General features: G+C 39.9%; 1 protein-coding gene across 23 annotated transcripts in view; it reads right to left on the reverse strand.

Moving 5' to 3' along the window:
* Window positions 1-10180, reverse strand: part of LOC106791166 (voltage-dependent calcium channel type A subunit alpha-1) — a 79967-nt gene extending 69787 nt beyond the window's left edge. For 22 of the 23 annotated variants that reach the window (XR_001382157.1, XM_014756627.1, XM_014756614.1 and 19 more), the window contains exons 1-2: window positions 9495-10180; window positions 8803-9154 (exon numbers count right to left, since the gene is read on the reverse strand). The gene's annotated coding sequence lies outside the window, so the exon portion shown is untranslated. The remainder of the gene's footprint in view (window positions 1-8802; window positions 9155-9494) is intronic. The other variant, XM_014756613.1, reaches the window with a different exon arrangement.
* Between the last annotated feature and the right edge of the window lie 2721 nt (window positions 10181-12901).

A 12901-nucleotide genomic window follows, 5' to 3' on the forward strand; every position in this document is an offset into this window, starting at 1 on the left:
TATATATATATATATATATATATACTATATAATACCACAGGAAACATTGAAGTTCGACCAATGCTAGTTCGTGCGTATACGCACGAAACCCGCAGAATATGTCGGTATGTATATACATATATATGTATATATACTTTACTTGCTATGTATATAGGTGTATATGTATATGTAAGTATAGTATACGTATGTATACATAGATTTTGTACAAACGTAGGCGTATTCTATGACTATGCGAGCGTCAGCGTCTCCCCTCTAATCGTGGGTAGTTATATATATATATATTGAGATCATAGTATACACGTGTGTGTGTATGTTATAATAAATAAATACGTAGTTTGTAATTGTACCAACGAATAAATTGATATTTACTTCTTCTTCTTCTTCTTCTTCTTCTTCTTATTTTCGAATACTCACGATAAAAGTATTGCTACGATCATCCTTTTCAATGCGATTTCAGATTTAAAAAGATTCCTAGCATTTTCTCGCGTTACAGAAAAAGAGAGAGAGAAAGAGAGAGAGGGAAAGATAGAGAAAGGGATGAAGGAAAGCAGACGGGAAAAGGGAAGGTTAAAGAGATCGTTCAAAATGCAAGTGGGACGTGCTCGACGAGATCGCACACACAAGCTCGGCAATAAATTAGCTATTAAAAGGAACTAACGGTATAGCATTAGGCATCGATAGGAAGAGAAGAACGTTAAGAGACATAAACGTAAAGACGTTCGATCTTGTATTTTGAGTATAACGATATGTAAAGGCATTCCCTAAACAATCTTTTTTTTTTTTTTCATTGTCTTCTACTGTCTTTCATTGAAAGAAAGAAATAAAATCAATTATCCCGTCAGAAATGTTTATCGACGGAATTGTCGCACGGAGAGATCACACTTCAAATCATTTTTTCCCCCGTAGTTATTATTATTATTATCATCGATTGTTATTAGGTATCTTGATTATTCACCGATCTCTCGTAACTCACGTCGTATCATCGACAATTAATAATAAGTGCTCGTCCGTTGTTCACATTACACGAACGCATACGATATAATATAACAGTATGATATCGATCGATCATGATATTATTGACACCGTAAAGTCACCAAACACGCGATGACTACGAATCTCGAGTTTGAAGGGAACATGTTAACCTGGAATACATCTCGTGAGCTTCTTCAATGGATCGATCGCGTTCACCGGTGTCTACCATCTCTCTCTCTCTCTCTCTCTCCCTCCCTCCCTCTCTCTCTCTCTCTCTCTCTCTCTCTCTCTCTCTCTCTCTCTCTCTATCTTTCTCTCTTTACCGGCTTTTACGAGCTACCTACGATGAATGACGTGGATTCGTAAGAGAACGCCATTCGTTGGAATATTTTACTTTTACGTAAGACAAATATACTGCACTTTTGTGAATTTAAGAAAGAACAATTTCATTTTACTAATGATTATTATTAATATTTCTTTTCGGTTTTTATCATTTCAAATGATCGAACTTGTATATTCTGTTTGTATGAAAATATAAAACAAAATGAAGATAGAAAATATTTCCAAGAGAGAAGAGAAACATTGTACATTCTATTATGCGTATATATATAATATATAGAAGAAAAAAAAAGAGTGAAAGGGTATACACTTATGACGATAATAGTCGCTTATATGTTATGTCCAACGAAATTACCTTTCGGTCTATTTGTTCATGGAAAGCATGCATTACGTCAGGCGTACACGTGTACGAAAAAGAAGACATATACGTGCTTATATTGCTATATTCTTATACTTTGAATGTATATATATATACGATAGTACGTATAGAAGAAATCGTGTAAAGCGAGCAACGATGGCTTTACACGTATGTACATACAATGGATACGTTATAGGTACATGTGGTATGTCGCGAAAGAATAATTAGATGGTCAGAAATGTCTGACTCACCTTTACGTCGTTGTTACTCGAAATACAAAGAAAAAAGGAAAGAAAAAAAAAGATCAGTAGGAACGGTGGTGCAAAATTCATTCGACTCGGTAGTACTTGTTGCAAGATCAAAGTCCAGCCGCAAATCGCGAAAACAGAACAAAACAGAAGGAACGAGTTTTCTCTAAACCTCTGTTTTACTGTTTTCCTTTCTTTCTGTCTGTCATTAATCCTCTCTTGTTTGTTCCAGTTAGAAAGGAATCTAACTGGAACAATATCACCTCTCTCTCGTAGGTGAGATATTATGTAGGTCGTATTATCCATAGTATAGTATAGTTATTCTAAACCAATACTTCTATGAACGAAGATTAAAAAAAAAGAGAGAGAGAGAGAGAGAGAGAGGAAGATTTTATATCTTGTAAGTAGTAAAAACAGATCATAGGTAAACGACAAAGACGTCTGACTCATCCCACACCCACCCTACTTGCCGTACACGCGATTTCTGAAGAGGTTGCAGTAAGCAGTGCAGATGCATTTCCACTTGATTCCATATCCCAACCCACGACTTCAAATTATTTTCCTATTAGTTATTAGCATACTTACGTTGAAATTAATTTTTAGAGAAAGTGATTAATAATGATGATTAATTTCCTCTTAAGTAAAAAAAAATTCCCAATCGTTAAGAGCTTTTTCACAAAGAATTTACAACACCGCACCGCGTCCGTACCGGTGGTGACCGTTCGCGTATTAACGTTATGCTAGCTAACGTTTCGAAGAAATGGCTCTTTCATTGATACGACACAACGATTACGTATTCTCCGAAATTCCTTGCGAAATTGGGACAAGTGTGTTTCATACAAAGCGAGATCGTTCGATATGCAAAACGATTTACGCTGACTCAATGGCCGGAGCTCATTCACTCGGTTAAATAATTGTACGATTCTTCGAACTCGGTACTTTACAAACTAACGAACAAATAAACGAACAACGTTCGTATATTATACGTTTATTGTATGCATTCGAAGGTATAATAAGAACAATTTTTTTCATACATAATAAAAAAGAAATGGTGTTAATTTATTCGATAACCTTTGCCTAGATTTCGCGTCAATTTTTAACCCCCACCCCTTTCCCATTCCTCTTAACCAATCCTATAATACGTATAATTCCAAAACTTGGCTCCTTCGCGTAAGTAGTAAAAGTCAGCCAAAAATCAAACGCATCCCGTAAGACCAATCAATTCTTTCTTTTTCTTTTTTTTTTTTTTTATTTATCCTCTACTTTTATTCGACGTACGCCATTTCGCAGTTAACGCGATCAATGCTTTATTACGAGATAAATCGTTCTTAACTGGCAGTTAAGTAGAATCGTGCATTATTCAGTCTAGAGACCATTCAAATGAAAATCCACTTCTCAGAAAGAAAACATTAGCTGCCAGTAGAAAACGGTTAGTCCACCCACCCACTAACCAACTACAAGATTTCTCAATTTCTTGCGTGGCCTTTTACCTATTTGCATCCAACACGATTTTACTACCTCGAATGACTTGCAGTTCAAATTGTTTTTTTTTTTTTCCATCGTGATATCATACACGCCTATACACATATATATCATACCATGCATGAAAAAATATGTCAACTCAATACAAATTTAATGTACATGAAGCTCCAAATAATTATCATCAACGTTACGTAATATAGCTTACGCGATCTAAATAAGGTTTTATAATAACTGGAAATATGTCTCTTGATATTAAATTCATTCTAACAAAATCGTCAAAAAATTCAGCAGTTGCCTGAAAACTCAACCAAAGTTATTTAAAACAATGAAGATTATTACGAAGAATAACAGATGTACGATTACACTATAAACAAATACTAGATTTATTCAAAAAGTATCGAATTAACTGCTAAACCTAATATATATATATATATATATATATATATATATATATACATAAGTGTGCATATCCATGCATATAGATGCACACGTAGGTACGCTTTTGTATACTTTCGAGATCCTTGAACTATAACATTATAACTATCAGTAAGAATAACGCGGTGTATGGTGCAAGCTAAACTTCGTGCGATTATTAGTCGTTGACGAAGTTGGCTGTCACAAAAATATGACGATATTTTTCAGTGTGTGTGTGTATATGCCTCGACGTACGAGTTAGATATGAAGTTAGAAAAGGAAGGAAATATTGAAAAAGAAAGAAAGAAAGAAATAGAAAGAGAGAAAGATAGAGAGAGAATGAGAGAGAGAGAGAGAAAGTAGGATTTTATATAGGGCGTACGTCGTTGGCCGGTTCCGTTTATAGATCGAAGCTCCGAAAAAGCCCCAGCAAAACTCGCGTAGCTCTCTTTCTTTCCTTCCTTCCTTCCTTCCTTCCTTCCTTCATTCCTTCTCTCACTCTCTCTCTCTCTCTCTCTTTTTCTTCTTATATACCTCCCTCCCTCCCTCACCCACCCACGCTCCCATCCTTTTTTCCTTCCATTCCCCCCTCGCAACATATTCTCCGCGATCGTATGTGTTTATCGTGCGCGACGAGAAGCTCATTTCCTTACGTCGCCCGGGGCTTAATAAATCAGAGAGGAGGCGCCCTTGTCAATAGTAAGGTCAGCCGAGGCGACTCGACGTCTCCAGCATTTGCCAAGTGCTAGGAAGACGACGATGACGACAATGACATCAACGACATCCACGACAACCACGACGACGACGACGACGACGACGATGATGAAATAACAAAAAGAATTGAAAATGAACAACATAAAACTACAAAAATACACAACGAGTTACACGCGTGTGTGTGTGTGTGTGAGAAAGAGATAGAAAAGTGTATAATAAATTATGTATTTATATGTGAGAAAAGGATAGAAAAATATATGATGAAATATCGCGAGCAACATTTGGAAGAACGAACGAATTTCAAAATGAGCACCAAGGTTTACTTCCTTTTCCCCTATTTTTTCATTAGTTTGCACCCTCTTGGAAAACAAATATCTTTGTTACATCAAAGAAATCCCCATAGACAATTCAGCATATTCCAATTCTCGACCATATCTAGCAATCGGTAGTATCCTACCGAGTGTCACTTACTCTTTTTCTCTCTCACGTGTTCCATCGAAAATGAATTATTTACATGAGCTATTCTCGCACATTTTTCTTCTCTTTCCATTTCCTAATCCTACATTTCCCCCTCCCCCGCCCCACCTCGCCACTTCATACGCACGATAAGCCCCATTTCCCTAAAGCAAGTAATACTCGGAAACGCGCGAATACTCGCGTATAATACTCCTGAATAAAGTATCATTTTAATATTCGAAAAGATCGCTACATGAAGTAGATATATGTAAGTAGATATCTACCTACATAGGTTAGTTATATATATAAATATATGTGTATATATGTATATATAGGTACCTATAAGTTTAATCATTTTTTTATAGGGTACGTATCATCTTGGTCGTTGAACGCATGCGCTCACGTATACTAATACATCAAAACTATCCCTCGTGTGTCGCTGCTCGACAAAATAAATCTCTCTTTTTTTCTGTCTTTAAACTATATTCTTAACATTACGTCGTTTCTATTTTTTTCTTTAAATAAAAATTGAATGATGAAAAAAAGAATCAGAGGACACAGATTGTTTCTTCCTTCGAAAACTTTTTTTCTATATCCAAATATAATAATTAAATGATTATTTATATTTCATTTATATTTTACGCTTCATTTTTTTTTTGCATTTACGGGAAAGAGAGATCTAAAAAAAATTTGTTTAAATCTAATATTGTAATAATAATAATAATAATAATAATAATAATAATAATAATTTATAAAAGAAGAAAAAAATGTTCGTCGAGCTTTTATAGATTGAAGATAATAGAAGTACCTGTGTCTTGATGAAATACAGTGAAAAGCAAGGTAGGCACCTGGTAGCAGGTAACTATATATCTATTGATCGTTCATTCATGCTACCCTTTCACCCTCTCAACCCCTCGGCATAACCCAAAGCTTCTCCTCTTTTACCCTGTTTCTATTCCCCCACTCTAACTTCAAAATCTACCATCCCCCCCCCTCCTCACTCTATCTCTCTTCCACTTTCTAGTTCTGTTTCACTCTTACTACAATACTAGCAACGTCGTCGTCCTCGTAATCTCTATCACCATAATCATCATCATCATCATCATCACCATTGTCGTTATCATCATTATCATCATCAGCATCCTCGTCGTTGTTGTCGTTGTCAGTGTTGTTAGCGTTTCTCGTAGTTGGTTTAATGTGTAAGAATAATACAGCGACAGAATAACGTAGCTCAGTTGTACCAACTGCAAAACCTCCCCTCATGGCTGGTCACACGTGGCGCTCGCAAAAGCACGCGTACCAACCCGCTAAAAACCCTGTCAGAGAAAGTACCTACCTAACTTCGACTAAACTCTTGCCGCGTGTTCTCTTTAATCTTCTATATATTTATCTACCATTCTCTCTATCCCCACCCACTCGTTCTCTCTCTCTCCCTCTCTTTCTCTCTGTGTGTATATAATTTGTGTAATTAGAATGATAGAAGGAGATAGAATTTATTAGTAATAACGAAATATTTTTAACGATTATCCAACACAGTGATATATACAATTCGTTACGAAAGGTCGAATCCACGTTCTCATTTCTTTCTCTCTTTCTGCGATCGTTATTCTCTTTTTTAGTTCATACATATATAGTTTATATATTATATATTATATATATATATATATAGATATATATTCTTTCTACTTTCGTTATCTCCATGAGAAATCGGTGCTCTCGTCGATCGTTCGGTTCCTTTTGTACGCTCGCCTCGAGTGCTTCTCGAAACGAAAAAGAGAGTCAATGGCGAAGGCAAGTCTCTCCAGGACGTAATGAGAAACGTCCCTGTATCGATAATATCTCAGGATGGTACCAGGAATGTTCCTTGTAATAGAAAATTTGACCAAAAGATCGATCTATCAAAAAATGAATCGAGTTCATCAACTAAATGTTATACACCTATAATTTACCCACTGTTTTATACACCACGTGTTTATGATTTAACATACGTATACGTAGGCAGAGATTTACGTGCGTGTATGTATTATAATTCAAGTGAAAAATATCGATCTGCGAAGATCGATTAAATGACAGAAGGGCACGATCGAGAGTAGACGGCACGGCATGCGATATACACGCACGTGAATTTTACACACGCACGCATTCGCTATTACACTAAGGATACGAAATGAGTGTACGACACGCTCGCTCGCTCTCTTTCTCTCTCCCTCTCTCTCTCTCTCTCTCTCTCTCTCTCTCTCTCTCTCTCTCTCTTTTTGCAATTATTTAATTGGCAGTTACATAACACCGAATGTTCCTACACGATAAACGGTCCGACGAACATCTAATAAATTAACAATTACGTGAATGCTTTGATAGGGATCGTCGACCTTTCTTATCGACTTCGAGGACGGACATGAGGAGAGAGAGGAAGAGAGAGAGAAAGAGAGAGAGCAGAAAAAACCTCGTTCATTGGCGGAAAAGTGGGCCGGCTGGCTATTCGTGCAACGTGAAAAATTAATGAACACACGAAGATGCATCGTCGGAGATTATCGGGACTTCTCTGTCCTCCCTGAAGGGAGACAAGGGAAGAAAAGATAGAAATAGAGTGAGAGAGAGAGAGAGAGAGAGAAAGGGATACTTGGCATCGAAAAAAGAAAACTAAACAACTCTCACCTAATAAATTATCCGTAAAAACGTTTTGCGATGGACGCTCTCACGCATACGTTTTAACTTCGAGTTATGTCTCGTGGCATGGTTTTAATGAAAGCTATAAATTTCACCGCAGAAAATAAATTCGCATCGTAAAGCGCCAAATTAAAGGTAGCCCCTGACGACAACGACAACAAAAGTCGACGAGGATGACGGAAAATTTGCTTTTTTTTCTTTTTTAGTCTTTTTTCCTCCAACAACATCCCCCCCCCCTCCATACGTGTATTTTAAAGAAAAAGATAATCGATCTTCGCAAATTCACGCTTGTTCGATATTGTTCTTGTTAGGAGAACGAGTAAGAAGGTATTATTAACCAACAAAAGATTCATAATAGATAATAAATAATATAATTGTAAACATAATTCATTTCATCCCTTAACATTTATCGAGTATAAAAAAAAGGGAAAAACGTTTGTTCCCTTTTGTCACAACAATTGAAGGTTGAAAAGCTTTCAACGTTTAACTTTGTTTGAAATCGAGGAACGTTCGTAATCGCAAAAATATGATTTGCGTTGATTGAACTAAATTTCTATTACCAACGTAAATTCTATTTTAGCCAAAATCGAGAGGTAAACGACGAAATTGTGCAATAGAAGTGTGATTCTTTCGTGATTAGATGGGCGTGAAAATCTTAGCAGATGGTTAAAATCAATCATTTTCTCTCGTAATCTTTCAGATCGTGTCTCGCGAGGAGAAAATCAAAGAGGAACCAGCAGGTTCGAGTATAGTCGAAGAGGATAATAAGGTTACGTGCTCGTACGGCGAGCACGTTGTCGTCCTTCGGTCACACTTTCACACAAGGTATTCGTTTAAATGGGTAAATTGAAACGATCGTAGTGCATAGGAGAGAGTTTGAAAGGTTTTATCAACCGAGAGGATTGATCGACGAGAATATAGGCGCGGGGAAAATAACGCAAGGTTTGAAGATATTTAGACGAGGATTTTGGGAGAAGGGTTTTTTTTCTTTTCCACGAGTTAAAGATTAAAAAGATTAGACTAAAATAGGGGATGGAGGAGGAGGAAGAGGAGGAGGAGGAGGAGGAGAGAAATAAACGGGGCCACGGGGCGATAGAAAAAGAGAGAAGAGCTAGGGGGGACGCAGAACCGCTCCGGTTTCGCTGGACTCACCTCTAGAGGGAGGCAGGGGCTGGATGCGGCCATGTTCCTACATGCGTTCGAGCCTCTGCCCTGCTGGCGATTCCCTCTTCGTGCTGAGGCACCACTTTAACAAAAATGCACTACAACACTCGACTACGTAGTCGATTCCCTCGGAGCGGAACACTTTTTTTTTTCTAAGCCCTTTCGCAGAAAAAATACACCACGTTTGCACCTTCTCCTTTGGCCCTTCTCTTCTCTTCTCTTCTCTTCTTCTCTTCTTCGCACGCACCGGCCGCTCTCCTCCTCCTTCTACTCCTCTTCCTCCTCCTCCTCCCTTACTTCTCGTGCGCAAAACGACCACCCGGAGAAAGAGAGAGAGAGACTAGAGAGACAGAGAGAGGGAGAGAAGAGGATAGAGAGTTAGAAAAGGAGAGGAAACAAAGTTAAAGAAAGAGAAAAAGAGAAAGAGAGAAAGAGAGAGAGAGTAAAACGGAGAATGAGAGAACCGATACTTTCCGCGCACACATATACACAAAACTCTCTCGCTCGTTTTCTTTCACACAGACACCAAAATTTCCCCCCTCCCACCCTCTCTCTCTCTCTCTCACTGTCCTCTCTCTACATATATATATCTATATATATATATATATATATATATATATTTCTCTCTCTCTCTTTCCCAGAGTACCCTCTCCGTCCCCCTCTCTTTCTCTCTTTCTCACTTTGGCGATATCTCTGCGCAACCTCCGAGCAGCACTACCTTCCTTTTCTTCTTCCTCGTCTTCGTCGGGCTCCCTTCCTTTCGTTCTTCCTCTTCGCCGACACACCACCACGAGCTCCACCAGCACGTTCTCTTCCTCCTTCTCGGTGAAGCCGCGACACACCTGGCCACTCTCTCTTCTTCCACTCCCGATAACCGTCCGCTTTCCGCTCGTTTTCGCCTTTTCCTCCTCCTCCTGCTCCTTCTCTTCCTCTTCCGCCTCCTCCAGCACCAGCACCTCCTCCTCCTCCTGCTCCTCCTCTGCCGCCCTCTCTCGTCCTCCTCCTCGTCGTCGACGTCGACGTCGTCGTCAACCACCGCTGTACCACCGACGCATAACAAACACTTTCAGAGCCGTCACCGTTCCCGGCTCTGATCCCACGACGACGACGACGACGACTCGACCCAACAACGACAAACGTCTACGAGGAGGAGACTATTACGAAAACTATTAAGACGACGACGACGACGACGACGACGCAGACGTTTATTATGTTGATAATCTTGAATTATGTTTACGTTGTTGTTGATGTTGATTTCGACGACGACGACGACGACGACGACGACGACGACGACGATGACGACGACGACGACAACGACGACGAAAACGAAGAACAACGGCAGTAGCAACGGCACCCACAAACACGAACACGTCGATGTGAACGAGGAGTTCGTCGGTCGACGTGACGACTATACACTATTACTAACACCAGCACCACAACCACTACTACCACCACACCACCACCACCACGACGACGAAACGAATAAGAGAAAGAAAGAAAGATAGGTAGAACGATAGATATAATGTAAAAGAAAGGTGGATAAGTAAAAGGAAAAGGGAACACCGCGATCGACGAGCACACACACCTCTCACATTCGCGAGCAAACGAAAAGAGAAAGAGAGAGATAGAGATAGAGATAGATAGAGAGATAGATAGAGAGAGAGAGAGAGAGAGAGAGAGAAAGAAATAGGGAGGGAGTATCCAAGAAAAAGAAAAAAGAGAAATAGAATGAAATAGATTAGGAGTAAAGAGTAACTCGCGTTCGGCCCTTTAAAACACTTTGAGAACGTCTCGAAAGGTCGAAAAAACGTCGATGAGATAGATGCACGTCTCGCGGATTGCGCAGCCGGCGCTCACGAGCCTCACCTCCTTTTTTTTTCTTTTCTTTTCTTTTCTTTACCTTATCTTATCTTTTCTTTTCTTTTCTTATCTTTTCTTATCTTTTCTTTTCTTTTCTCTCCTTTTTTCTTGGCTATATATTCCCGACTCGGTCTCTCGGTGTCCCTTTTCACTCGGCCAGAAGTTCAAACACTACCTACGTTCTTCTTCCCCGAGCGTCGAAGCTCGTGGCCACAGCGGGACGATCGCTCGACTACGCTCTCTCGCGTTTCCACCACTACCTCCCGATTTACCCTCCCTCTAGTGCTCTTCCTTCCACCCCTATATTCATCCCCCACTACTTAAACGTAGACGTAGTCGTTGTCGTCGTCGTCGTCGTCGTCGTGTCGTTGTCGTCGTCGTTGTTGTCGTCGTCGTCGTTGTCGTGGATTTCAATACCAACGTACACCACTACTACAACTTCATCTCTTCGCGATGATTTTCAATCTTTCCCTCTCTTTCTATCCAAGCAACTCTTCCATCTATTCTACATATTTCTCTCTCGTGACACGGGGTCCTAACCGACCGACCAACCAACCCCTTCCTCGTGTTCTCGATCACCAGTACTCTCTCTCTCTCTCTCTTTTTCTACTATATTTCTCTTTTTTTTACTCTAACTATCTCCATCTCTTTTCTTTATTCTAACTCCTCGCTGGTAACTTACACTCCGCATAGGTGCGCGCGTGGTATTCCTTGCTTTTCTCTTCGTTACACCGTCAGCTTTCCTCCTTCTTCCTTTCTTTCTTTCGACCGGTCACCCTATATACGCTATCTATGCGTGCGCGAACTGTGCGTAAGTATACGTTTAATTCTATATACGTGTTCGTTCGTACGTGTATTTTCCTTCTTTGTCTCTCCTACAAACTACCAGTCCCTTCCAACCAATGTTAAGATTTCAGGAACGTGTCCTCGTTAAAACGTACCCCGCAATCTCGATTAAACGACTATTACTAAACTAATGAAATTAACAAACGAATATTTAAACTCTCTATGCGACCTCGACAAGATACGCGTAAACACACATGTATATATGCGCTCATATATTTGATCTTACAAATTTGTAAAGTAAAAGAAAACAGATGTAAACACATTCTGATCGTTAGCGTTAATCGTTTCGAAGATCGTTCCGTTAAATTCTCGAAAATTCATATTAATATGTATTCGATTAGGACATGTCGATGAAGGAGAGGATGGGAGGAGAGGGGGGGGGTCGAAGAGGACAAATATGGGTAAGAACTTTTTCTTCTCATATTTCTCGCGCGCTTTTTCAAAGCTCGAACTTGCGAATAAATATCTCGATTAGTCGCCGATAGTTGGCTCTGTTCTCGACGAGATACACGAGTGGTATGCGTAAAGGTACCTTGCGCGTAACCGTGCTTTCCCTCTTATTGGTGTGCTTCAAACCTATACTGTTGAAGGGGTTTTAGCGGTGCATGCGCTTTCCTGCCGAAACAGAAAAACGGGGGATGAGCTGCTTTCGAGTTGGCACGAACGTCCAGCGAGAATTCGGCGCCCCTACCCTATTCTACCCAACCCTTAATTCGTGAAAAATACCCGAGAGTTTAGTTTCTCGGCAAATCTATGCACAAATCTCCTATTCGTCTTTCTTTCCTCCACGTATTCGCTCGTACACATGCACACCTCCCCCACACACACACACAAGCATATCCTTGTTCTTACCCCATTTATCTATATTTTTACAATATATTTCTTTTCCAACGCGCGAGATAGTAATCTAAAAGAGATTCCCTACAGTTTCTAGCAACTATTCAAAAACAAGATTGAAAAAAAGAATAAAATGAAAAGAAAATGAGATAAATTTGAAGACGTTGGCGCAGAGTTAGTGGAGCGGTTCAACGATCCCGTTGCACGAAGAGTGCTAATTGCCCTTGCCAACGAAAGGAGGCAACGGTCGGGTCGCTGCTAGACGACGACCGCGATAAATTCCGTGGCTAGCTCTCTCTCTCTCTCTCTTTCTCTCTCTTGCTTTCGCTCTCACCCTCAATCTCTGCCTCGGTCTATCCTATTATCTTTCTTTCTTTCTCTCTCTTTGGATGCTCGTTACATTCGCTGACCGTTTTCTCCTAATCGAGAGGAAGCTGCTCTCTCGGCTAGCGCACTCCCAAGACCCGAAATCGATCGAATGCTTCCCTCTCTATCTCTCTCTCTCTCTCTCTCTCTCTCTCTCTCTCTCTCTCTCTCTCTCTCT

This window comes from Polistes canadensis, unplaced genomic scaffold (assembly GCF_001313835.1).
Source record: "Polistes canadensis isolate GaletaPanama2010 unplaced genomic scaffold, ASM131383v1 scaffold_288, whole genome shotgun sequence".
NCBI lineage: Eukaryota > Metazoa > Arthropoda > Insecta > Hymenoptera > Vespidae > Polistes > Polistes canadensis.